The following is a 27,164-nucleotide window of genomic DNA, read 5'->3' as shown; positions in this document are numbered from 1 at the left end:
CAAAAACCCTTGCCTCCGGAACCGAGAGCCATGTGGGTAATGAAATGCAACAGCTTGGGGTTTGTGCCTCTCCTAGAAGTATATAACCCACTCCCCAAACTGTCATGCATAATTTGATACAAATGGGTTATCTGCCTTTTTGATTTAAACACAGAGCAGAACTGGCAGGGAAAAAAAAATAATAAGTCACCTGTAAGTTATTGAGAAGGCGGTCGGCTCTCTGGGAGTCAGGATAAGGGTAATTAGCCAGGAAGTCCACACTCTAATTTGCCTGAAGAGAAACAAATGAAAAAAATTACATACTGTGTGTGTGTGTGTGTGTGTGTGTGTGTGTGTGTGTGTGCATGTGTGTATCTCTGTACGTGTGTTTACATTTTCAGCACGACTATTGCTTTAATATGCCAAGATTCCATTTTCTCTCCCTGACTTTGAGTAAAACCCAGGTGCCACTGACAATATTGTAAGACTTATTTAATAGGCAGCAGTGGGAGGCAGCATTTTTTTTTTAGCCTGCTGAATTTCTCTTATTTCTTGCCAGGTACAGCTTTCACCCCTTACATCCACTGAACTTTGCTGAACAAGTCAGCTGTTAGGTGATTTTGCATGCCTCTTATTTTTCAGCTCCCAGTAATTTGCTCAACAAATAACAGAAGGCCCAGTTATTTGCTGCTAGCACGGAGGCCATTTCCTCCACTTGGAAATACAGGATTCATCACTTAGATCTCAAATCTTGAGTATGCTATTATTTTTTTGCGACATTTTCATCTTTTTTCTTTGCCAACGACAGTTACAATGTATTTTCATATTTCACCTTTTCTTCCACATCTCCTTTTTATCGTTGTGTTAAGGGCGACGCATTTTGTATGTATTCCTTCATTCGAAAAGTGTTGACAAATTCGTTTCTGTCTCCTAAAATTGAGCTTGTAGTGGAAAGACGAAGTGTAAATGCATGCCTGTGTAAATTTTCCAGAGTAAAAACAGTGACAGATTACATTTTAATAAAGTTGAGAAATCCGTTTGATGGGTGAGTGTACCTACCTGTCAAAGGCCGTTTGAAAGATAGGACCGGAATCTAGTAGAGTAGACCCCTGGCATCTAAGGAAACTCCTGAATCCATGGATACTAACCCTACTGCATTTTTAGATGAGATTATATGCTAAAATATAAGCTTAAATGCATACACACCCTCAAAGGCAGCAGCGCTGAGAAAACGAAAACCTATGAGATGCAGATGTCTTCCCTCTGACAGCCTTGTTGGATCTTCCTCTCACTCAATCCCCTCCCCTGAGAACTGGTACTCTGTGGGCCACTACCCCTTCCCTCCCTCACCATTGCTGCCAACATCTTCTGCATTCACTCCAAACCAGTAAACCAGCTGTATCTTGGCCAATGGTCCAAACTCTCTCTTTTCATTAGGGTGGCACTTAATATGACACCATTCTCCTAGCTTTAGGGAGAAAGGGTATGGTAAATATGGCCCCCACCCCATTTTCTGTCTGTTTCAGTGTAGTGAAATATAAAGTAGATGTTCTTTCTCTTCTTCTGCAAACCTCTTTTTTTTTTTTTTTTTTGCTAACACACACCATTCACATCATACCCCCTCTGCTCATATTTACTAGGAAAGTGAATCCTTCTCACACTTGCCTGGCAGTTTAGGATTACAATTCGTGTTTCAGGAAAATGGAAAATTACAGGATATGACAGACCCTGGAAGTGTCACATTAAAGAAAAGAGGAATAGTAACTTTTCTCTATCCTGTCTGGAATAAATTCTTTACAACCTAATGATACAAGGTGTTAGTAACTTCCGAAGGAATCAGTGGCTCAGAATGGAAGGAAATTATGTTTGTTTTTTTTTTCCAAGAGCAAGAAATTTGTCTGTGACCTTTTCTGTGTCTCCAGTACCATGTTGGGCATATGGCAGGTGCTTAATATTGAATAACTTAAGAGGAAGCAAATCAACATCAAGTTGAGGAAAGAACTTATTGGGTTTAAAAAATAATATCTGTATTCTCTTATGTTCCAGAAAGATGGAGAAGGGGAACTTTTAGAATGAAAGAAAATATTAAAAGCACGAATGACTGTCAATTATACACACACACACACACACACACACACACACACACATATACATTTATATATACATTATTTATACTTTATACATATATAAATTTGCATTAGCTTCATAGCTCTATTTTCAATTTTTAAAAGAGGTGGCTCTTGTCCTTTTTAAAAGTTTTATTTTATTTTATTTATTTTGAAAGAGAGGGCATGCATGCAAGTGGGAGAGGGGCAGAGAGAGAGGGAGAATCCCAAGAAGGCTCTGTGTGGTCAGCATGGAGCCCCATGTAGGGCTCAATCTCAGGACAGTGCGATCATACCTGAGCCAAAATCAAGAGTCAGATGCCTAACCTACTGAGCCACCCAGGTGCCCCTCTTATCCTTTTAAGAGTAGAAACTAATAATTTGTGTCATTTCCCCACAAGGTAAGATGCTGAGGGACAGAGTTTTTGAAATCATTGTTACTATTTTGTGAGTGTTTCATATGCACATAAGGATCATGAAAGTGGAGGTAATTAATGAGAGGATTTAAAATGAATAGTTCTATAAATACTGACCAAAAATATCATCTTTTAATTCCAACTGGGCAACAGTAGAGGGGATGACAGTAACCTTACTTTTTAGAAGCTGGTTTAGATTACTTGTTTTCAGAGGCACAAAGAGACTGACTTTAGTTATATATTGTCCAAGAGAGTTATTAAGTATTTTAAATAGTGTAGGTGAGTGAATTTCTGTGATATATCTAGCATTCTGTTATCTGAGTCTGATCCGAAAACTCTCAACTGCAGTGACCTACCTGATAGGGTATCCTTATCGCCATTCCCTAATATAGACACAGATGCTGAAATCCACATACATATGTATTCCAAAGAAAATAGGAAATCCATTTTCCAAAGCAAATGGAGTTATGATCAATATTTTTAAGCAAGGAGAGGAAAATCAGTCACAAAAATTAGTTAATTTAATTTTATGGCTTATATACATCAAAATACAGCTGTTTGACCAGATGTTTTACTTATTTTGCTGGGTATATTATTGCAATGTGATTGAGTCTTTTCTCTAATGCTAATATAGTTCAGTTACTCTTTATAAAAATAAGCTCATCTGATGCCAACTATAAATGAGTATGTTAGTTTTTAGTAGTGATAATAATTTAAGACTTACTCTGAAATAATTTTTGGAGAAAAAATATGAAAATTTGCTAAAAATGCCATCAGAAATACTGCAATATGAATTGGTTATTTATTAAAATATTTGACAATTATACAGTTCTGAACCTCAAAGAGCGCCATAGTAGATATAAATCACAAATTTTAAAGGGCACAGAAGCCAGACACCTGGAATATTGATGCCTTTGCCTTCATTCTTCTCAAGCATTAGAGACCTTTCCCTATATCTTATCATTTCTCCTTTTCTCCTTTTAACCAGAAAGAAGGGGCCTCCCAACGTGATTTACTCCAGGCCTTAAACCTACCTCAGATTTGGCCCTGAATGGTGCCTTTGAAGCCTAAAGGAGGTCCAGATGAAAGAGGGGCTGTCTGGAAAAGTCCACAGAGAAATACTTTACAGAGATTAACATGCCACAACCTCTTAATCACAAAACCTGAACAAAAATCAACAGGCAACAGGGCTGCATCCGGAAGTTGTTGAAGTAAAACTGTGGAGAGAAAGGACATCTGGACAGGAAGGAGGGGTTGACATAATGTCCACGGCTCGGTGCTGACTAAAGGAAAATCAGAAAATGCAAAATTCTGGGACCAGTAAAAGGAACATTAAGCAATGTCTTAAGTTAACACGGGAGTTACTTGTTTATGGATATACACATTGTGCTGCATTTTGACAGGGAAACTTTTTCTTTGTACACCAACAATGTTCTAGGCACTATTATTTGTTATACAAATATCTTATTCCACCTTTACATTAGTTTATTAAAATCAATGATACTGCTTTGCATGTGGATAAGAAAATTCTGATTAGAGGGAACGGGATTTAGTCAACCTTAAGTGTGAATGGATAGAGCACAGAAGAGTTGTAGCTGAAAAGTATGAGACCCAAAATTCAAACTGAAGTCTGGTTCCAAAGCCCAGGCTTTTCCCATTAAGTCCCACTGCCTACTAAACCATTTTGCTTTAAACTGGGAATAAGAACCACAGGGGTATTCTTGAAAGAGAAGAACACTTAAAATTTATTCTCATATAAACACAACATTAAAATCATGGATGCAGATATTTACCGTGCATAAGAATTACTTGGCAAAACAAACCAAAAAAAAAAAAAAAAGCATATTCACTGGTCCACTTTCAAACAGTCCTATTCAGTACATCTGAGGCCATCTTCAGGTACATTGAACACACTTTTAGAAATATTAGTGTTTTAATTATGGTTCTTCATTGCCAACAACTGAAACTGGCTTTGGCTGAAATAATTAAAGAGTAGAAAACTTCTGTTTCCAAGCAGACTAATGGGCCTCCAAAGATACCCAAATGTTAATCCCTGGGATCTGGGAATGTGTTACCGTACATGGCCAAAGGGACTTCATAGATATAGATATGAATTAAGGATCTTGAGACAGAGATGGAGAGAGAATTCTGGATTGTACAGGTATACCCCATATAATCACTAGAGACCCTTTGAGCGAAAGAAGAAAGCAGAGTCAGCAGCAGAGAAGATGTGTTGTAAGAAGCAGAGAGAAAAAGGGCGAGTGGGGTGGGAATGGAAGCACAGGTCAAAGAGATGCAATTACTGACCTTGGTGGTGGCACCCTTCCCTGTGTCTTGCCATATGTCTTATGGAAGGGGCCATTTTTTGTATCTCTACAAGAAAAGTGTACTCTACCTTGGAGATGATGGGGTTTTGAGGTGATGGTGGGGTGGTGCGGAGCCAATGGCCAAGACATCTTTGGGGCAAAAAGGTGATTTTATTAAAGCATGGGGACAGGACCTGTGGGCAGAAAGAGCTGCACTGGGGTTGTGACAGGTAACCGATTATACACCCTCAGGCTGGGAGGGGGTTAGGGATAGTGTAAGTCTCTAAGGAATTTCAGAAGCAAAGTTTCCAGGACCTGGAGGAGCTAGGTGCTGTTAGGAAAACACCATTTCACTAAATTTTTCATTTGCCTTAGTTTCCCACATCACCACGGCAAGCACTTAACCCTCCTTACCCCTCGATAACGGTGATATTAGGGCTCCAGGAAATGGAGTCTATAGGTTTCTGGAGATCAGGCTATGGATAAAATTGCTTTTTTTCTTGGAGTTTACCGAATGACCCATAAACTGAAGGAGACTCCTGTCCTACATGACTGTGATCTCTATCAGTCAACCATTCGCTTTCTCTCCTTTCCCCTGTTCTTGGGCAGCCAGGAGTGAGTGGCCAAGGAACATCACACATATCTCACCTGGTGGGGGAGGCGGGGGTGCTGTTAGCCTGTACTTTGCCCTCAGCTTGCCGCACGTTCCCGCATCGGATATATTGTGCATTCAGTTCTGGATCACCACATGAAGCAAATATTACAATAAAGTGAGTCAAATAATGTTTTGGTTTCCCAATGCACATAAAAGTTATGTTTGCACTCCACTGTAGTCTCCCTAAGTGTGCAATAACATTATGTCTAAAAAGCCAATGTATATACCTTAATTAAAAAAATACTTTAGTGCTGGGGCACCTGGGTGGCTCAGTAGGTTAAGCATCCAACTTCAGCTCGGTTCACGATCTCTCGGTTTGTATGTTTGAGCCCTGCACTGGGCTCGTTGCTGTCAGCACGAAGCCAACTTTGGATCATCTGTCCCCTCCTCTCTCTGCCCCTCCCACACTGGTTCTTTTTCTCAAAAATAAGTAAATAAACTTTAAAAAGTACTTTATTGATAAAAAATGCTAGCCATCATCTGACCTTTCGGTGAGTATTAATCCTTTTGCTGGTGGAGGGTCAGGCCTCCCTGTTGGTGGTTGTTGACTAGTCAGTGTAGTGGATGCTGAAGGTTGGAGTGACTTAAAATAAGACAACAATGAAGGGTGCCATGTTGATTGGCTTTTCCTTTCATAAATGATTTCTCTGTAGCTTGTGATGCTGTTTGATAGTATTTAACCCACTGTAGGACTTCTTTCAAAGTTGGGGTCCATCCTTTCAGAGCCTACAGCTGCTTTATCAACTCTGGTTATGTAATATGCTAACTCCTTGGTTGTCATTTCAACAATATTTCCAAATTCTTCACCAGGAGTAGATACCATCTCAGGAAAACACCTTCTTTACTCATCCACAAGCAGCAATTCCTCATCTCCTAAAGTTTTATCATGAAATTTCAGTGATTGAGTCCCACCGTCTCATTCTAATTCTCTTGCTATTTCCACCACATCAGCAGTGACTTCCTTCACTGAGGTCTTGAACCCTTTGAAGTCATCCACGAGGGTTGGAACCAACTTCTTCTAAACTCCTATCAATGCTAATATTTTGACCTCTTCCCATGAATCATGAATGTGCTTAATGGCATCTAGAATGGTGAATCCTTTCCAGAAGGTTTTAATTTACTTTGCCCAGGCGCATCAGAGGAATAGTAGCTATAGCCTTATGAAATGTATTTCTTGTTTTGTTTTAAAATTTTTTTAATGTTTATTTACTTTTGAGACAGAGACACAGTGAGAGTGGGGGAGTGACAGAGGGAGAGGGAGACACAGAATCTGAAGCAGGCTCCAGGCTCCAAGCTGTCAGCACAGAGCCTGACACAGAGTTCAAACTCATGAACTGCAAAACCATGCCCTGAGCAGAAGTCAGGCGCTTAACCATCTGAGCCACACAGGTGCCCCCGAAATGTATTTCTAAAATAACAAGACTTGGAAGTTGAAATTATTCCTTGATCCATGGGCTGCAGAATAGATATTATGTTAGCTGGTATGAAAACATTAATCTCATTGTGCATCTCCATCAGAGCTCTTCGATGACAGGTACATTGTCAGTGAGAAGTAATATTTTGAAAGAAATCTTTTTTTTTTCTCTTTTCCTCCTGAGCGGTTCTCCAACAGTGTGCTTAATATATTCAGTAAACCGTGCTGTAAACAGATGCATTCTTGTTCAGCTTTTATTGATCTATTTATAGAATACAGCAGGGGGCTGAGTATATTTAGCATAATTCTTAAAGGCCCTAGGATTTTTTGGAATGGTCAGTAAGTATTGACTTCAACTTAAAGTCACCACCTGCACCGGTCCCTAAGAAGAGAATCAGCCTGCCCTTTGAAACATTTAAGCCAGCCATTGACTTCTCCTCTCTAGCTATGAAAGTCCTAGATGGCACCTTCGGCTAACAGAAGACTGTTTCAGCTACATTGAAAAGGTGTTGTTTAGTGTAGCCACCTTCATTAAATATCTTAGCTAGATCTTCTCGATAACTTGCTGTAACTTCTATGTCAACGCCTGCTGGTTCACTTTGCACTTTTATGCTATGGAGGTGGCATCTTTCTTTGAATTTCATGAACCAACCTCTGCCAGCTTCAAACTTTTCTTCTGCCGTTTCCTCTCCTCTCTCAGCCTTCACAGAAATAGAGTTGGGGACTTGCTCTGGATTAGGTTTTTGGTTAAGGGAACGTGGTGGCTGTTTTGATCTTCTACCCAGACCACTAAAACCTTCACCATAGTAGCAATAAGACTATTTTGCTTTCTTATCATTCATGTTATCCCTGGAACAGCACTTTTTTCCTTCACTACCTTTTCCTTTTCAATCATAAAGTGGCTAAGTGTTTGGCACAAGAGACCTAGCTTTGACCTATCTAGACTTTCAACATGGTATCCTCACTGAGCTTAATCATTTCTAGCTTATGATTTAAAGGGAGAGATATGTGACTCTTCCTCTCACCTGTACACTTAGAGGCCATTGTAGGGTTATTCACTGGCCTAAATCCAATAATGTTGTTTCTCAGGGAACGGGGAAGCCTGAGGAGAGGGAGAGACAGGGGAATGGCCGGTCGATGAAGCAGTCAGAACACACACAGCATTTATCAGTTAAATTTGCTGTCTTACATGGACGCAGCTCATGGTGTCCCCCCAAAATCGCAGTAGATAATATGAATAATCACTGATCACAGGTCACCGTAACAAAAATGATGATAAAAAAAGACATACTGTGAGAATTACCAAAATGTGATGCAGAGACACAAAGTGAGAAAACTCTTGGAAAAATGGCAGATCTAGATTGGCCACACATGAAGTTGCCACAAACATTCAATTTGTAAAAAAATATAATATATATAAAGCACAATAAAGTGAAGTGCAAGAAAACAAGGTATTTCTGTATATAAAGTTACACTTCTGGGTGTGACACACACTCTGTTCTTTGGGTAGATCACTTCACATCCAATTACCAACTAAGTGTGCCCTTGTCCTAACTTCTCATTACTTTTTTCTAAAGTCTTTATTACCTGGGACCTTTCCCACAGGATTTCCCTTGGGCTACCAGAGCGGTAGTTTATGTTGAGAGTTTAAGTGTCCCAAGTCTCTTTTACACTGCCAAGAAATACTCTAACATTAAATAGTGATCTTTTTAGGATTAACTTCTTCTCCATGCAAATGTGCATAATTATCTGTTAATCATGATTACTATCTGATTGCATTTTTCTCTCATATTAGGTATTCAGGTAATGCATTTCAAAGGAACATGACAGCGAATGAAAAAAAACGAATAAAAATATCCCCAACATATCCTGTTTAGTATTTGATTGATATAACAAAATTATCCCAATAAATACATATTATTCCAAACCACGTACTCTAAGAAGAATAAGGAAATTTATTTAAACGCTTTGTTTTCTTTTTACTATTAATGGGGTGTGATAAGTGAGGATGTATTTTGGATGTCTCTCTGGCATAATTACACACATGAATAATATCCACTGAAGTTTCTTCTCAGTCAAGAGTTACCCTAAGAGAAATTTAATCATTGATGAAATGACAATAGTTGTCTGGCTCAACAGTTAATTTGTAAATCATTCACAAAAGACCCATAAACTGTTCAGTGTACTTAGCTTTAAATATGGCAATTGAGGAAACTGTATTCTTTTGAACAGAAAATGCCAGAAAGCCAGCAGACTGACATTCGTATTACTCAGATTCATTCAGGGTGTATCGATGCTTTCCTTGGCTTGCTAGACATGATTCATGATTCAGCGTAATGACGAAAGAAAACAAAACTGATTTTAATTTGCTATGTCTTCTGCACCATCTCTAATTTCAGCATTTTGGTTGAAATAATGGAATTTGTCTCAAAATTCATGTTTTTTTTAAACGATATGAGTATAAGATATTTTTTTATAATTTATCATAATAAAAACAATATCTTATTTAATATTTTATGTTTTTATTTTATTTTTTGAGAAGGAGAGACAGAGCTGGGAAGGTGCAGAGAGAAAGGGAGACACAGAATCCGAAGCAGGATCCAGGCTCCGAGCTGTCAGGACAGAGCCCATCGTGGGGCTAGAATTCACAAACCCTGAGATCACGACCTGAGCCAATGTTGGGCGCTCAACCAACTGAGCCATTCAGGGCCTCCAAAATATCTTATTTAAATAATTTATGAACCTGATACTTTTACAAAATTATAGTGTTTATAGTTTGGGGGTTCAGCAATACTAATATACAATAAGGTAAACCAATCAATTTGTTTAAGGGGATTTACTTTATGGGAGAATTTCAAAAATAATTTGAGAAATTTTTGGCTAGGCAATAATTAGTGAAAACATTGGCTATAATGAAGGAAAAAATTGAGTTAGAACCATACCCCATGTCATACACAACAACAAATACCTAATGGTTTAAAGAACTGGGGCACCTGGGTGACTCAGTCGATTAAGCCTCCAACTTAGGCTCAGGCCATGATCTCGCCGTTGGTGAGTTCAAGTCCCACGTTGGGCTCTGTGCTGAGAGCTCAGGGCCTGGAGCCTGCTTTGGATTCTGTGTCTCCTTCTGTCTCTCTGCCCCCCTCCCCTCATCTCTGTCTCTGTCTCTCTCTCAAAAATAAACAAACTTTAAAAAAATAAAAAATAAATAAAAGAACTAAAAACAAAACAATTATCAAAGAAAATGTGAAATAAAAGTTTGGGTAACTGTGAATTATAAAAATTCTTCCTAAAAAGAAACAAATCCAAAATCCATAAAGCATTCCATAAAGAAATAAACCAACAGATTTGACTATGACAAAATATAAAATTTCATTATGATAAATTGAACTACTAAAACATTAAAATATAAGTTACAGTTTGAAAAAATGTGTACCATATTTAATAAACAAAGAATTAATATGTAGAATATATAGCTTTCAAATATATAACTAAGAAAATTACATATATTCTAACAAAAAAGAATATGGTTTAATCAGTCAATTCAGTCAAATAAATATAAATGACAAAAATTAAAATACATACATCTTTGCTCATAATCAGGAAAATATATATTAAAAACCATATTGAGATATCTTATTAGGTAAACCAAAAATTTAAATGGTTGAAAAATGATGTGAGAAAATAACAATTCTCTTCTATTATTAATGGAGTATATATTAGAAAAAGCTAATGAACCAGTTTTGTAATATATACACCAAAAATTTAAATGACTCTATCCTTAATTCAGAAACTTCATCTCTACAATATTATTGTTGATAAATATTTTCACACATGCATGATAATATAAATATGAGGTTTATTGTGATATTGCCTCATAATTTTGAAATATTGAAAACAACCTAAGCGTCTAACAAGACAGGAATTGTAGGGGCACCTGAATGACTCAGTTGGTTAAGCATCCAACTTCAGTCAGGTCATGATCTCAAGGTTCGTGGGTTCAAGCCCTGCTTCAGGCTCTGTGCTGACAGCTCAGAGCCTGGAGCTTACTTCAGATTCTGTCTGTCTGTCTGTCTGTCTGTCTGTCTGTCTCTGCCCCTCTCCCACTCGTGATCTGTCTCTCTCTCAAAAATAAATATTAAAAAATTTGTTAAAAAAAAAGATGGGACTTGTATATTATATATTTTAGGATCCTCACTATACAGAATACCATGCAATCATTAAACATAATGAATTCTTTGTGAATTGACATTGAAACATTTCCAGAATATGTTGTTCAACATAAAATCAAGTCTCAGAACATATGGATCATGATCCTATGTACGCTTTAAATAAATAAATTCTTTGTGTAAAATGCACACATGTAAATGGATAGAAAGGATATTGACTAGTCCATTAACTGGAGATGTCTCTTTGGAAGGACTGTGTGAGGAAAAGAAGATGAAAGACAATTTTATTTTTATGCCTTAAAATATAGTGTGAATATTGTATAATATGAAATACATGTGTTTTATTATTAAAAAGACAAAAAATAATTTCTTGTAAAAAGCATTTCCACATTTTAAAGTTAGAACTAAAACCTTCTTTGATATGAGAATATTCAGATTTTTAATAGCTAATTACCCTTTAAGTCATCTATTTTTCTTACCAGAGAGCACCAGTAGGGCTCCGGTCATTAAATAATATCAATTAAACATATGACATCAAATACATAGCAAGCACAAGCTTCTCAAGACGATTCCTACTAATATCTTACAGCCTAACTTGCCACATGTAGCTTGCCACTTGAAAGATTCTGAAATTCCATAATTATATTAAATTAAATTATAGTGTACAAATTTTGAAATTAAGGAGAGAAAGCCATTTTATGTTCCTATTTCTTCTCTGTACTAGATTTAAAACAATTGTTTTAATTTTAGAGGGAGAGAGCACGCGAGCGGGGTAGGGCAGAAGGAGAGGGAGAAACATAATCTTTTTTTTTTAAGTTTATTTATTTAGTTTGAAAGAGTCAGAGATAGCACAAGTGGGAGAGGGGCAGAGAGAGGGGGAGGAAGAGACCATCCCAACCAGGTTTCACACTGCCAGCACAGAGCCTGACATGGGGCTCGAATGCACAAAACCACGAGATCATGACCTGTGCTGAAAACAAGAGCCAGAAGTTCAATCGACTGAGCCACTCAGGAGCCCCGAGAGAGGCAGAATCTTAAGCAGCCTGCACACCCAGTGTGGAGCCCGATGAGGGGATTGATCCCACCTGGGATTATGACCAGAGCCAAAATCAAGAGTTGGTTGCTTGACTGAGCCATCCAGGCTCCCCTCCTCAGTAGTAGATTTTTGACTCTTGATCAGTTGAGTCTGATTCCACTTTGGGGCTGTTCTCCTTTTCCTTAACAAAGCAATCCAGTACTGAGAATTAATTTAGGAGTACTTCTTCGCTTTCCTTCTAACCTTCCTTGGCTTGGTTTTGTATTAGTGAACCAATGATACACCCCTATGATGCTCTAAATAGTTTCTTGCTTTGCTTTGAGAAGTATTTGACTCTCCTCCACTTGGTCATTCCTTCTAGGCTAAAATTCACCATATATTCAAGAGGAAATTTAGCCTTAAGAAGTAAAACACTTATATGGGCATCTCCGATTACAGAAACACATGGTTGGGTTGACCTTACATACAACACTTCGATGATCCCAGAAACCGAAGAAAGAATTTCCTCGAGACCCAGTGTGACGAACAACAAAATAAAATGATTATGGTGAGCCTCAGCCTAATGGCGACATCCCGGGAAACTGACAGACCTGAGGCGGCTCCTGGGACATCAATGCAGAGGTTGACAGAGCCTGCCAAGAAGCCAGCTGCTGCTGTCAAAGACAGGAAGAATGGACTGCAGTTGGGTGTCTGTTTCCTGTGATTAGCATCAGCAGCACCCGTCACTCCCTTTTCCAGATTAATTAGTAAAATCTGGTGTGAAGAATTTCAGGAAAATGTTTGTTCAAAAGGGGGAAAAGAAACATCTGTTTCAGAGTTGTTTTTCCCCCTTGGTCAAAGTCTGTCAAATGTGTGTATATGTGTGCCGTTATACACATACACACACACACACACACACACACACACACACATATGTATATATATATATATATATATTTGTTTCTCTGCTTACAGTTTTGGGACATTAAAACAGTGCTCAAGCACAGTTAAAGACAACTTTGTGTCTTATTTTATGACACATCCCGTATGAGTCCCATAGATCAAGATTCAATGGTTTCTGCTTTTCCTTTTCCTTCTTTCTTTCCTTTTTACTTTCTGTCTTCCTTCTTTCTTTTTTTTTCTTTGTCTTTTGTTTGTTTTAATTATAAAAGCAGCTCTTTGTCATAGATCAGTTTTATTTAAGAAGCAAAACAACACATTAAGGACCAGTAATACTGAGGCGGTAAGCCAAGTTCAAATGGAAGCATGCTGTATTGTGAAAAGCCAAGGAGACTATGATCTGAAATAACTGTCTGTTACCCTTAAATGAAAAGGCCATGTAAAAAATATGCAGGTTTCTTTTCCCCTCAACCTCTCACATGAGAAAGACCGGTTGATTGGGCGGGGGAGTGGCCAAAGGCTAGTATGCAATGTGATCAAGTTTATAGTTTAATTTAAAACCCATAGTATAATTGAAACTTTTCCTCTTTTCCATGAAAACAGGATGAAAAGAATTCATGCTTGAATAGAGCTTCACATTCTGCATGTACCTGTGATGAATATTACCTCACTTTGTCTTTACAATAAAATTGAGAGATGAGGAAACCAGATATCATAGACTTGCCCAAAGGCAGACAGATGGAAAGTGCCAGAATGGGGACTCAAAATCATGAGTTTCTTTCTCCAATGCCAGAGACCTTTCAATTACACTACCAAAGCTTTAAAAGAATATCATCTATTAGAGAAAAATATATATCAAAGATGCTTCAAAATACTGGTGCAACTATTTATAAGCCTGCGTCAAATATACTGTTTTCTTAAGAAAATAGTTAGATAAATAGACAAGTAGATTATAACTGCAAGTAAGAATTTCATTATCTTACTTTTTCCCACTTGTTTTAAAGGATGTGTCAAACTGCATTAGGGTTACTTAAACAAAGATGTGCCATTTGAGTCACTGGTATTAGATTACTTTTGCAACCATCACCTCAGAGGTTTTTGAGTCCTATTTTTATAAAAAGCAGGGTAAGCAGTGTGTTCAAGGTCAGATACGAGTGTGAGAGCTGGCACACAAATGAGGCATTCTTCATCTGAGCCCATTCACTGAACATCTCTCTATCATAGTCATCTCTCTCCCTCTCTATTCAGCTAATTATAAAGTGTCACATTATATAGCAAAATATAATTTACTTCAATAGCTTTTCCTGGGAAAATTCTACATGTGTATTTCCACCATTTGTACAGAGGCGAACATGTGTAAAATCTCCATGACACAAAGCTCCACGGTGACCTTTGAGGGGTCCTTACTTGTAGCATTTTCAGATGCTTGTGCTTTATTAGTCAATAGCCAAAGATAGTAAAAGTTTAATTAGCTAAAAAAGTGGATATATATATATATATATATACATTATTGTTAATGCATGCACAAATTACAGCTTATGCTAATAGAGATGTCATCATATACTGAGAAAGGAACACCCCAGATAGTTAAAATATTTAGAAGTGTGATTTCTTGGTGAGAATATTGTGTACGGTTTGAAGATTTGCCTTATGGCCATTTTCAAATCTGTTTATTGAGCCTTCAAAGACAACGAAAATCTCCTACCTGCTTCTCACATGATTCAGTAGAACAATTGAGGGAATAAGAATACATATTTTTCCTAACTACAAAGCATGTCAATTTTTAGGTGGAAAAGGGTCTACAGATGCAGAAAGCTCAGAGCAGATGTGCTATTTCACCTTCAATTGTTTTTTTATTTTTATTTCATTGTATTTTTAAGACAGAGTGTGAATGGGGAAGGGGCAGAGAGAGAGGGAGTCACAGAATCTAAAGCAGGATCCAGGCTCTGAGCTGTCAGCACAGAGTCCGACGTGGGGCTTGAACCCATGGACCCAGAGATCATGACCTGAGCCAAAGTCGGATGCTTAACCACTGAGCAACCAAGGCACCCCTCACCTTCAAATTAAACATCAGAGAGGGCTGATTTTTGTGGCTAGTGAAGATGAGGCTAAGAAACCATATTCAAGGCTAAGCAGCCTCAGGGCACCTGGGTGGCTCAGTTGGTTAAGCGACTGCCTTTGGCTCAGGTCATGATCTCCTGGTTGGTGACTTCGAGCCCCAGGAGGCTGCTTGGGATCCTTTGTCAGCACAGAGCCTGGTCGGGATCCTCTGTCCTCCTCTTTCTCTCTGCCCCTACCCCCATCAAAAATAAATAAGAAACATTAAAAAAACTTATTGAGTTTTCTTTTAAAAAAGAAAAAAGAACAGCAGCCTCCATGATGGTCACAGAGCTCATACTTGATATTTTAAAGGTAAAGGACAAGTGAGTACCAGCTGGAATTACTTTTTTTTCCTTAAGAGTTTATTTACCTAAATCACTTTGATACTCCATTTATAATCAAATTATTGGGGCGCCTGGGTGGCGCAGTCGGTTAAGCGTCCGACTTCAGCCAGGTCACGATCTCGCGGTTCGTGAGTTCGAGCCCCGCGTCAGGCTCTGGGCTGATGGCTCAGAGCCTGGAGCCTGTTTCCGATTCTGTGTCTCCCTCTCTCTCTGCCCCTGCCCCGTTCATACTCTGTCTCTCTCTGTCCCAAAAATAAATAAACGTTGAAAAAAAAAATTATAATCAAATTATTAAATGGTTGAATATATAACATGTAGTTATTTTTTATTTTAATCATATAATAAATATAAAGATATCTTAAATTTACTCCCGGCAAGTAAGATATAAGATAGAACACATCAAATGATGACCAATCTGTACTTATATTTGCAACTAACAATGCCATATCACACACTTTGAAATATAGTGTTTATATATGCTAAATATGCTGTGTATATGGAATCCAAATAAGTAAACTTGAAGCAAATATGACACTTCAGTCATCTGTGAATCCAACTGTAATTTTTGGTCTGAAAATTTTTTTTAAAGAATTTTTTTAAGCTTATTTATTTGAGAAAGCAAACATGAGCGGGGGAGGGGCAGAGAGACAGAGGAAGAGAGAGAATCAGAAGCAAGCTCCGGGCACTGTCAGTGCAGAGCCCTATGTAGGGGCTCTGTGTCATGAACCCTAAGATCACCACCTGAACCAAAATGAAGAGTGTGTAGCTTAACTGACTAAGCCAATCAGGTGCCCCAAACTTCTGCATCTTCAAGGGAATTTGGTTTTAATAATTACATTTTGAGATTTAACTGGAAATTTTCATTTAATTTTTAAATTTAATACTGGCCTCTCTGATTATTTAATTTTCATCTTATGTTTCTGTTATTGTATCAAGTAGAAGATTTCAACCATCTAAGCAAAAGCTTTGTTATTAAAGTGAATTATCATGTGCTTGGAAAAGAGCCAGTGACATTTACATACTGAAATTTTAAATTGTGACACAACAGTTCATGGAATCATTTTTTTTAAAGGATATAGTTCAACAACTTTAGGCTTTATTGAACCATATTTGAAAAAAATAATTTCACAGATACACAATTATGATTTTTAGTTACGTTTGTATTTGAAAATTTAAGAAACATTGACCCACATACCAGTAAATATGAATAGCTTTAAAAATGAGCACTTTTCCTAAAAAACTATGTGCATATAAAAAACCTACCATAAATCTCTCTCAGATTTTTAGTAATATGATTACTAAAGGAGAAATTTTCGTGAGAATGTCAACATTCTGGAAATTAATTTTTTTCTCAAAATAATAAAATATTTGGATTTTGAAATAAAATATGATGTAAAATGTTTAAGTCTAAATAGGAAGATCTTAAACTGAAATTTGTAAAATTCCAATATATCAGTTCATGGAGAAAAGAAATACTGTCATCAAGTACAATATTGCAAACGAAGAAAAATAAATTTTCAAGAAAACAGGAAATTATGGAAAATGTTGATGTGGTGAAATCTATTTGATACCATAGGAAAATGAATGTGTCATCAATTTGATATTTATTGCCAATCTGCTTTGAAAGATATGCTTTTTCTATTATTTTGTTTTTCTGGCTAAAAAGCAGAAACTAAATCGCAGGTAAAGATTTAGCTTTCTATTTCCCATTATAATTGAAAAACTTTCTTGAATATGTAAGATCTGGCTAAAATAAACTATTCATGTTGAAGTTTTAAAAAATATATTAATACTGAACTTGTACAATACGGATTTTTATTTAGTCATATAATGTTTTAAAAACCATAAATGTCAGGGGCGCCTAGGTGGCTCGGTCAGTTGAGCGTCCGACTTCGGCTCAGGTCATGATCTCACAGTTTGTGGGTTTGAGCCCCGCGTCAGGCTCTGTGCTGACCACTTGCTCAGACCCCGGAGCCTGCTTTAGATTCTGTGTCTCCTTCTCTCTCTCCCCCTCCCCTACTCATGCTTTGTCTCACTCTGTTTCTCAAAAATAAATAAATGTAAAAAAAAAAATTTTAAAAACCCATTACGTGTTATTAAACATAAAATTAATGTATCCATTTTTGCAATTGCAGAATACAACTATACATAATTGCTCACATTTTTAAAAAATAGTTTGAAATCCATAGAAGTGTCTGTAGCATCCTTAACTATAAGGTTGGAAAGCTAAGAGGGGCAACAGTGACATTCTGGGTATTAAAGGGCTAGATTGGTAATAGGATCTTGCCAATGATATGCATGTTTCTTCCAGATAATTTTACAATTACAATAACATTGGAAACAACATAAATATAAAATCATTGGGGTTTAGGCTTTCCTATGGACATCTACTATGATCATCTAATTTTACTTCTGAAGAGTTTTAATGATATGAAATTCAGGGCAAGAAACAATGTTCTGTCTTTCAATGTAAGGACACAACTTATGTGTGTGTGTGTTTTCTAGTGTCATATGTGTAGTCTTTGTGAGTGTGTCATAGTTAATAACAACCCTTTTAAATTAAGTATAGAGATTCAAATGTTAGAAGCAAATGCACTAAGATTTAGGTAATGCTCATCTAAGCTTAATTTTCTTTATATTTCTTTTTAAAAAAATGTCAACGAAGAGCATGTCTTTTATAATGAGAATGAATTCTTTTTATATGAAATGTATGCTACGATCCTAACCAATATAACAGAAATCCCTGGTATCTGGATAGCTTGAAAAAAAAAAAAACATGTGAGTTTGCTTCTTTTTATATAATTTTACCTAGCTAAGACACCCTCCCTCCATCTTGTAATAGCAAAGAAATGGAGAACACATGCCCGCTCTTAATGATTTCAATCTCAAACTGACAAACGGAATCTATCGGCCTGTACTCGTGGACACTGCCTGGGAAATTTGGAAGCCCAAGAAGCAAACACAGATCTTCCTCAACTAATAAGGACTTATGTCCTGACAAACCCGTTTTAAGTTGAAAATGCAATAAATATGCCGAACCAATTGGACAGCATGGCTTAGGCTAGCCTACCTTAAATGTGATCAAAACACATATTAGCCTACAGTTAAGAAAAATCATCCAACAAAGCCCATTTTAGAATAAAGTGTTGAATGTCTCAGATCGTATTTATTGAATACAGTACTGGAAGTGAAAAGCAGAATGGTCCTATGGGTGCACAGTGGATGTAAGTGTATTGTATGTCATGATTCCGTGGCTGACTGCAAGCTGTGGCTTGCTGGTATTTCCTGGCAATGTAAGAGTATTGTGCTGCCTATCACTAGCCCCGGACCAGCATAAAACTCCAAAATTCAAAGCATAGCTTATACCGAACATGTGCGGCTTTCACACCATTGTGAAGTTGAAAACCCACAAGTTGAGTCCTCATAAGTCAGGGACTGTAAATATTTGCTAATGTTAATTATCCCTGCTACAGATGGCTAGTTTTTCTATCTATACCTTATGGACTTAAGGTGACAAGCTTTCAATGGTGTTTAGTTTTCTAGATTATTCCTCTTACATTGTTAAATCTGATCCTTATTTAACCATGATGGTCATCTTTGTGTATCAATTTGGCTAAGATATGGTGCCCAGTTATTTGGTGAGATGCCCGTCTAGATGTTGCTGTGATGTGGTTGTTTTTAGGTGAGCGTAACATTTCAATCAGTAGACCTTGAGTGAAGCATATTGCTCTCCATAATATAGGTGGGCCTTATCCAATCAGTAGAAAGTCTGAAGAAAAAATAAGACTGAAGTCCTATGGAAGAGGAACAAATTCTACTTGCCAGACTGCCTTACACTCAACGTTTCAAATTCAGATGAACTCAACTCTTTCTGGAGCCAACTCTCTCTCTCACCCTCTCTCTTTATTTATATTTATGTATGTTATTTATTTATAATTATATAGAACAAAATACATATGTAATATCAGAAAGTAGCAAATACTGAATTTGCTATGTACCAAATCTGAAATTCTGACATAGAGGAAAATACTTGAAATTATAACTTTCAAAAATCTAAGATAAATAGCACCCCAATAATTTGCCACTAAAGACAAAAAAAATGTTTCTATAGGCGTCATCTGTGAAGGGATTTGTTCTTTTCTCCTATCTCAGCTCCAATCACCTTCTATTCATAATTTGTTTCCTTACAAAATTGAAAAGAAAACAAAGAAATAAAACTGAAGAGTATTTTATTCCATGCAACGCTTAGTTTGTAGTTTTCCATTACAGATATGATTACCTATCTGTAAAAAAGGGACCCACATTGGTAAAGTGTCTTGTGAGGTTTGGCAACTTTGTTTTATCTTTCCCTATTTTGGTTTATCTTTCCTATTTCCTATAATATATGTTGTATTTTTCCTGGCTATGCACTTAACAGGCTTCCCAGGTTTAATTTGTGTCCAGTGGGAGCACTATGTTTGCTTGGTTTTGAGGTTGACACTTCTCTTTGGATACTTACCATATGTTTTTACAATATATATTATACCATGTTCCTGTTTTCTCAGTGCATATTTTTATATGTGGGGGTTAACTAGAGCAAAATGAACAGATTAAATTATACTTCAGTCATAGTCTGGCTTAATTTTCACTTGAATTCATTTCAAACTAAATGTTTCATCCCCATTCATCTTTATGCATTCAACTGTATCCCATGGATGTTTGCCATTTAAACACCTGGTAGTTTTCCCCTCCTGGCAGATTCTTGGACTTGTCCTAGATTTTCTAGTGCTTTGGTAGAATTAAGGACATTATTTTTCTCAAAGGTGAGGAGGGTTTGGGGGGAAATTTAATGTAACTTATTTCCTTGCCAAAGATATGTTATGGGTTTGAGAGCTAAATTTCATAGCTACAACTTTCCCTCCAGGGTTCCATACTTGTTATGAATGTAAATCTTTACAGTGAATTTGTGAGGGCTTAGAAGGTGGAAACAGCATGGAGTCATTGCCAGAAAGCACCAATAAATAGCAGTGTTTCAATGTCTGTCTATTAACTAAGAAGTTCAGAAGACTCAAAAATATAATCATAACACAACATCAACACTACATCTAACTTCCGTTGCGCATTCACTGAATGCATGGTTTAACAACTAAAGACTCATGAGTTTTAACCGTATTTTAGTTTCTCAAAATGTGAGAGCATCATATTATTTTTGCCCTTCCCCTCAATGTCCATTTCTATCTGCCCATGCTATACTTTAGCAAAATTGTTTTGTATTATTTTATCAATTCTCCCAATAAATCCTACTGCAGTTTAAATGATAGATTATGATCAACAATAATGGAACAAACCTGCCAGCACTCTCTCTCTACCTCCAGTAGCTGGCATGCCCTACATTGTAACAGAGCAGAATTCCCTATTCAAGGTAGCCTTGACCTCCATATAGATTAGTCCATTCTGGATAAAATTTTACACCAAACAGAGAAAGACAAGAGCAAATTACAACAGGTTCTTCAAACGGTTCCTGCACACAAATGTAATATGTTCGATGTGGGAAGCATTGTTAATGATGCATACATTTTCCCAACCACATGCACACATTGATCAAGGCCACTGTCGGTAACAGTGTGTATATGTGCGTGTATGCTGGGTATAAAACTCAATATTTAATTATTAAGTATCAAAAAAATTGTCCTAATTAAAGAAATATGCACTTGGGGAGGTCAAGGGTACACTCTTTTCTATGTGAAGTGACCTAACCCGAAAAAGATAACACAACTTTGCAAAGCACTAAAAGAGAGTCTAAGCTGTTTCCACAGTTCCATGAAATCAACTTAATTCAGTGAGATAAAGAACTCATGAACTGTGAGATCATGACCTGAGCCGAAGTTGTACAGTTAACCCACTGAGCCACCCAGGTGCTTCTGAGTTACCTGATATTTTAAGTCAATTTATTTAAGTAACTCTTGGGATTGATCATTATAAAATTATATTTATAAATGTAGTTTTACCTGTAAAATAAGTTTGAAAGCTATTTTTCCCTCTTGCTTACCATTTTGTATAGTATTCAGCAGGAAAACATATTTTCCACATTACTCTGAAAACCTTTGTTTTTCTATATGAAGAGCAGAGTGATATCAATAAAGCCTATTAAATGGGGATGGTTCTAACTCTTATGTTAGTGGGTTTTGTTACCTTTGTTTTGGTGAAGGTTGGCTGCTGAGTTGCAGGTAAACAAAAGAAAAGTCACAACAAATAACACAATTAGAATAGGCTGGATGTATAATGGAACAACTCACCCATGCCTTGTTTGTAAACTCAGATATAAACTTTAAATTCAATGCTCCTTTAAACATACCAGAAAGCATGTTTAGATAGCTTAAAAGATCAGGCTTAATTAAGTCTGATATGTAGGAGACAAAGCACTGATAATTTTATTTTTTATTTATTTTTTATTTTAGAGAGAGACAGAGAGAGAGCATGTATGAGGCAGAGAGGCAAGGGGAGAGAGAGAGAGGGAAAGAAAGAGACAGGGAGAGAAAGAGAGAATCTCAAGCAGGCTCCGTGGTTCAGAGCGGAGCCCAACACTGGGTTCCATCCCACAACCCTGGGATCATGACCTGGGCCAAATCAAGAGTTGGTGGCTCAGCTGACTGAGCCACCCAGACACCCACAAACACTCCTAATTTTAAATAAGCTATCACAATAAGGATTTGGCACTCTAAGGTAAAACTGGACGTTCTCAATCTTATTTCCATAATTAGGCGCATTTATGTTTGTGCAGATACACAATTCTGTAAATATTCAGTGATTCTATAAAAAAAATCCTGAAAATATTCCTGTTTTCTTTCTCTCTGCCCTATAAATAATAGTATCGTATTAACATGAAATAAAAGATCATGATAGTACAATTTCTCTGAGAAAGACTTTAAGTTCACATCCGACATACAGTGATTTTGTTTGGAGAAACCTCTGGAAAAGGAAATAAAGAAGAGCTGTGGAACATTGGGATGACGGTCACACCCTAGGGTAGGTCTGACGCTGAGTGAAGAAGAGAGGGAAAGAGAGATGTGAAATTCTAGTGGATGGCGAACTAAGGAAGGTGTGGCAAGGCCATCAAGGAGTTCTTGACCTACAGGGCCATCTGAGGTATATTAGGTATTTCAGGAACAAGCTTGCCATAATATTCTTGGCTTGCTCAGTCACTAGCTTGGAGCCCATGACAATGTAGGTTCTGTTCAACAGGCCAATGAGTTTCTGTTCAATGCAGTAAGCAGTTGGAGCCTTTCTCCATAATATTACCTCTGGTTGAAAGCCCGGATGCAAATGTCATAGTTGCCACAAATGCAGATCGTTCTAGAAAATACTCTCAAGCCTTGGCTCTCTTATGTGACAAAGTAGGATCAACATTTTAGAGGAAGAGTAAAGATGCACATGATGGAAGAAATTCCAGAGCATGACAGAGCACACTAAATAATGTCACAATATGTAAGTGCTAATGTGGGGCTCGGCATGGGGGTCAGCCTCATACTGTCTTCCTCTCCCGTGTAGGAGAAATTAACCCAGACCCACGAGGATGTTAACTGAAAGTTCTCTTCATTTTGAAGCATGGGGGTCGCTAACATGGTTGATCTAATCAAATATCAGTGTTATTCCTCGGGGAGAAAATAAAAGGATAAAAATAAATGCTTACTGATTGAATTTTACTCCTCATACATGCATATCATCTCCATTCAGAGTTGGAAAATACAGTTTTGAAATCCAGTCGTGCACACTTCTACACTGATGTTTTAAATAAATAAACGTCTTTTGGCATTGTGTTGTTAAGAGCAGCAAACTTCACAGTGGGTACAGTATGTATTACTAAAATAAAGATAAGCTAACTAAATTAAACTCTATTACAAAAATGCTTAATACTAATGAATAATGCAGAGCCCTGGAAAAAGCGTCCTTTGATATTTCCTTATAATATTTGCCTTCCTGTTTTAAAGAAACAATAACATGAAGCTACCAACCCATGAGAAATTGATCTTCAGTACTTTAATGTAATTAGGTCTTAATTCCCCCTGTAGTTTCTCTGGATCTGCTTAAGTTTTGTAACCAATTCAAAGCAGTGTTTTAATTATTACAACATGTAACTTAATGGGAGTTCTTTAGTATCTCAGTGCAAACACCTAACAAATCCCTTCCACCCCCATCCTTCTGATGTCTGTATTTAATTTTCAACTTTCCACAAACCAGGCATGCATTTGCCGCAGAGCAATGAAGTAAGATAATCACTGTTACGTATTAACACACATCCTGGGCCTGCCATTTTATGTCTTGGGAGAAAGAAAGAAAATCTTCCTGTGTAGACCTTGGAGGTGGCAGCCACTAGCCATCCACTGAGGATATCTGATCTACTCCTGCAGCACATTCCCCTGTTTTCATTCCACATGATATTCTATTTTATTTCAGTTGGTCATAATGAGAAAATTCAGCACTTAGAGCCCAAGTGTTTTACAAACAGAGAACCAGATCCTGTGATTCTTTCAGATGAACAAGCTGTCTTCTGTGTTTGGTTCAGGTATTTCCCAAAGTGTCGTAATTCCTTTGGGTCATGAGGGTGTGATAAATTACAGCTACACATTAAGTGGTAAGGTAGGAACAGAAGGAAAAAAAAAAAAAAGGAGAGTCTCCAAATGAACACATAAACTCATTTGCAAATAAAGGAAGATTTAACTCATTTTTCTCTCTCAATAGATCGTCTCTTGTTAGGCTAAATGCAGTCTTTTGTTTTCTCCTTTTAAAAAAAAAATTGTGAGTACAGATTCAGCTAACTACAATGTCTGTCCCAAAGGTGACATAGTCATTAGGAACTGGCAACAGATTCGAATAATCTTTGTAAGTCAGTATTTTGTTTTGTTTTATTTTAGGGATTTGTTGCTGTTGTTGCTAGGAAAAAAAAAGCTTCTAAGAGAACTAGATTAAAATATATGTTTCACTAGAACTAGTGTCTCTAGTGAGTCTCATCTTATGTTAACATTAGCTGATCAGCATTTTGTAAGCCCCAATTCCCAAAGATATAACTTCATGTCTTTTTGTCTGCTTATTTGTTTAATGAAAGAAATAGGCAAAATAAATGCATTTGGAATTACTAAAAGAAGTGTACAAACTATAGTTGAGAAAAAGAGTAACTAAATCATGCACATAGTTGCATTTCTTTCGACCAAAGCAGATAGGGAAGGCCCTGAGCTCAGTAATAAAGTAGGTAACATATGCCCTCAGAGGCCTTCATTCTGACCCATCCAGATATCCAACTGCCAGAATCTCCACACGTGACTGCAGACTAACCTCTTTGTTATGGTTTCTATCTTCTCCCTTACCTAGTCCTCCAGATGACATTTTCTACCTTTTTGCAGCCCTTAAAAAGTAAAAGAAACTACTTCAAAATAAGATGTGAATTTTACTGATAATCAGTGGAACCTATCTTGGAGGTATTAGGGTGGCAACGTCTGGAGATATGCATTCAACTCAAAGGAAAGATAGAGAAATCATAAAATTCCAGGACGAGGACTAGCCAGCACTTAGCCTTTTGGGAAAATAAAAGGAAATATATATTTGTAAAGAACTTCCAATGAGCCAAACAACATGCTAGGCATTTAATCATCCAATTATCACAGAAGTTTCAGAAAGTAGATCTCATGTTTTATATATGGAAAATGAAACACAGAAAGATGCTGGCTTAAATTGTCAATAAAAGCTTTCAAACTGCTGCACATTTTCCAATAACTCAACTTTAAATCCATCATGTACTGAAGTAGGAACATGTAATTTTTGGTACCGGATCATGAATTGGTGCCTCCAACCACATAAAGACCTACTCTACAATTTATATTTTTTTCTCCATTTTTATTATTTTCATCTAATTCCTCCTCTATTTTTCTAAACTTCTCCAATTATTTTCCCACTTCCTCTTTGATAGTACTTTCTCAGATGCTTACATATATTGATTAATTTCACTTTTTCTTCCCTTTTACATAGAACAGAAATTATTAATTTGGGATCCTAAAAGCCCTGAAATGTACGTATACATTTGGAGAGGTAGGGAATCAATTCCAATCTTCTATTAGATCCTCAAAGGGATCCTTGACCAGAAAAGTTTCCAAAACTCTGGGTAGAAGTGGCTCTTCATCCAACATGGCACTGAGATCCTTGAGTGTTCTTGAGAACTATTGTTTTTTTTTATTTTGACTCTAATACAAACTGTGAAAGTCCAGTAAAACTCTAGGGCTAGACATTGTGACATATGTTCAGATTATTTGCATGCGAAAAAAAAAGTGCTTCGGGTGTTAGCTGCTGGTACACAGAACTGTCAAATGGCATCCCAAGATGTCCATTCTCAAATCCTCTTCTGCATAATTTCTGTGATGGAATTTTGCAGATATAATTCAAGTCTCGAATAAACTGACTTTAAATATGGAGATTATTTGAGAGAGATGGATGTAATCACACAAGCCCTTTAAGAGCAGAGATTTCTCCGGCTGGTAGTAAAAAGGAACCTGAGAGATTTGAAAAGTAAGAAGTAACGACATAAAAGAAATTCTCTGTTGCTGATATCAGATGGAGAAGGCCATATGGCTGGGACCTGGGAGTGGCGTGGAGGAGCCAATGGAGTGGTCCCTGGTTGTTAGCCAGCAAGATAGTAGGGACCATCATCTATTACCATAGGGAAGCAAATCCTGTCAAAAACCAGAGGGAGCTTAAAAATACATCTTACCTTAGTCAGGACTCCACATGGGTGCTCAGTTGGCTGACACCTTGACTTCAAGTCTATAAGACGCTCAGTAGAGGACCCAGTTAAAATCTGACGGAATTCTGACCCAACAAATCTGTAAGATAATGTTTTTTTTTTTCATTTTAAGGCACTAAATTTATGGCAATTTGTGACATACCAATTGTAAACTCATACATTTGCTAACAGACATTTTCTCTATCTATATCTATCTATCTATCTATCTATCTATCTATCTATCTATCTATCTATTTTTATGGACTCAGGATACCCATTTACCTAAATTTAACAAATTCAAAACTGCAAACATCTTAGTGATTTCTCACTCTAGTAGGAAATTTTCTCTCAGCCAAAAATAAAATAAGATAAAAGAAAGAAAGGTGAATTATTATGTTTGTCATTTCCTACATAAAACCTACATCAAATTGGGGGCAAATAAAAGTCCGTTTCATTACCCTAAAGAATGAACAATGATATATAAAGTTATAGGAAAGAGATGACCAGTATAATTTCACTATTTGTTAAATAACTTCTAGTATCTTTTTATATGTTTACGTTGCTTTATATGTTCCCTTTGCTTACATTCCCTTTATGTAAATTTGTTGTGAATCAAATGAATTGAAGAGACCTAATGTTTTTTTTTTGTTTTAATTTTTTAACGTGTATTCATTTTTGAGAGAAAGAGAGACAGAGCACTAGTGGGGGAGGGGCAGAGAGAGAGGGAGAAAGAATCTGAAGCAAGCCCCAGGCTCTGACCTGTCGGCACAGAGCCTAATGCGGGGCTCCAACCCACAGACCACGAGATCATGACCTAAGCCAAAGTCAGACACTCAACCAACTGAGCCACCTAGCTGCCCCAGAAGAGACTTAATGTTCAAGTAACATAAGAATAAGTTTGGTTGTTTCCTGTAAATATAGATTTCCAAGCACTTTCAAAGGAAAATTATGACTCAGTTTTCTGGGGTAAATTAAAAAAATCTCTATTTATTCACACCATTCCAAGTGGTTTTA

The 27,164-nt window shown here is 37.0% G+C and overlaps 1 long non-coding RNA gene across 1 annotated transcript in view; it reads right to left on the bottom strand.

Annotated features, from left to right (window-relative positions):
• Positions 1–218: 218 nt before the first annotated feature.
• The window catches only part of LOC125168441 (uncharacterized), a 94,365-nt gene continuing 67,419 nt past the window's right edge, over positions 219–27,164 (bottom strand). The window contains exons 2-3 of the long non-coding RNA XR_007153139.1: positions 26,139–26,250; positions 219–271 (exon numbers count right to left, since the gene is read on the bottom strand). This is a non-coding gene — a long non-coding RNA (uncharacterized LOC125168441). The remainder of the gene's footprint in view (positions 272–26,138; positions 26,251–27,164) is intronic.

This window comes from Prionailurus viverrinus, chromosome B3 (assembly GCF_022837055.1).
Source record: "Prionailurus viverrinus isolate Anna chromosome B3, UM_Priviv_1.0, whole genome shotgun sequence".
Lineage (NCBI taxonomy): Eukaryota > Metazoa > Chordata > Mammalia > Carnivora > Felidae > Prionailurus > Prionailurus viverrinus.
This window is presented reverse-complemented; position numbering and strand designations above follow the sequence as displayed.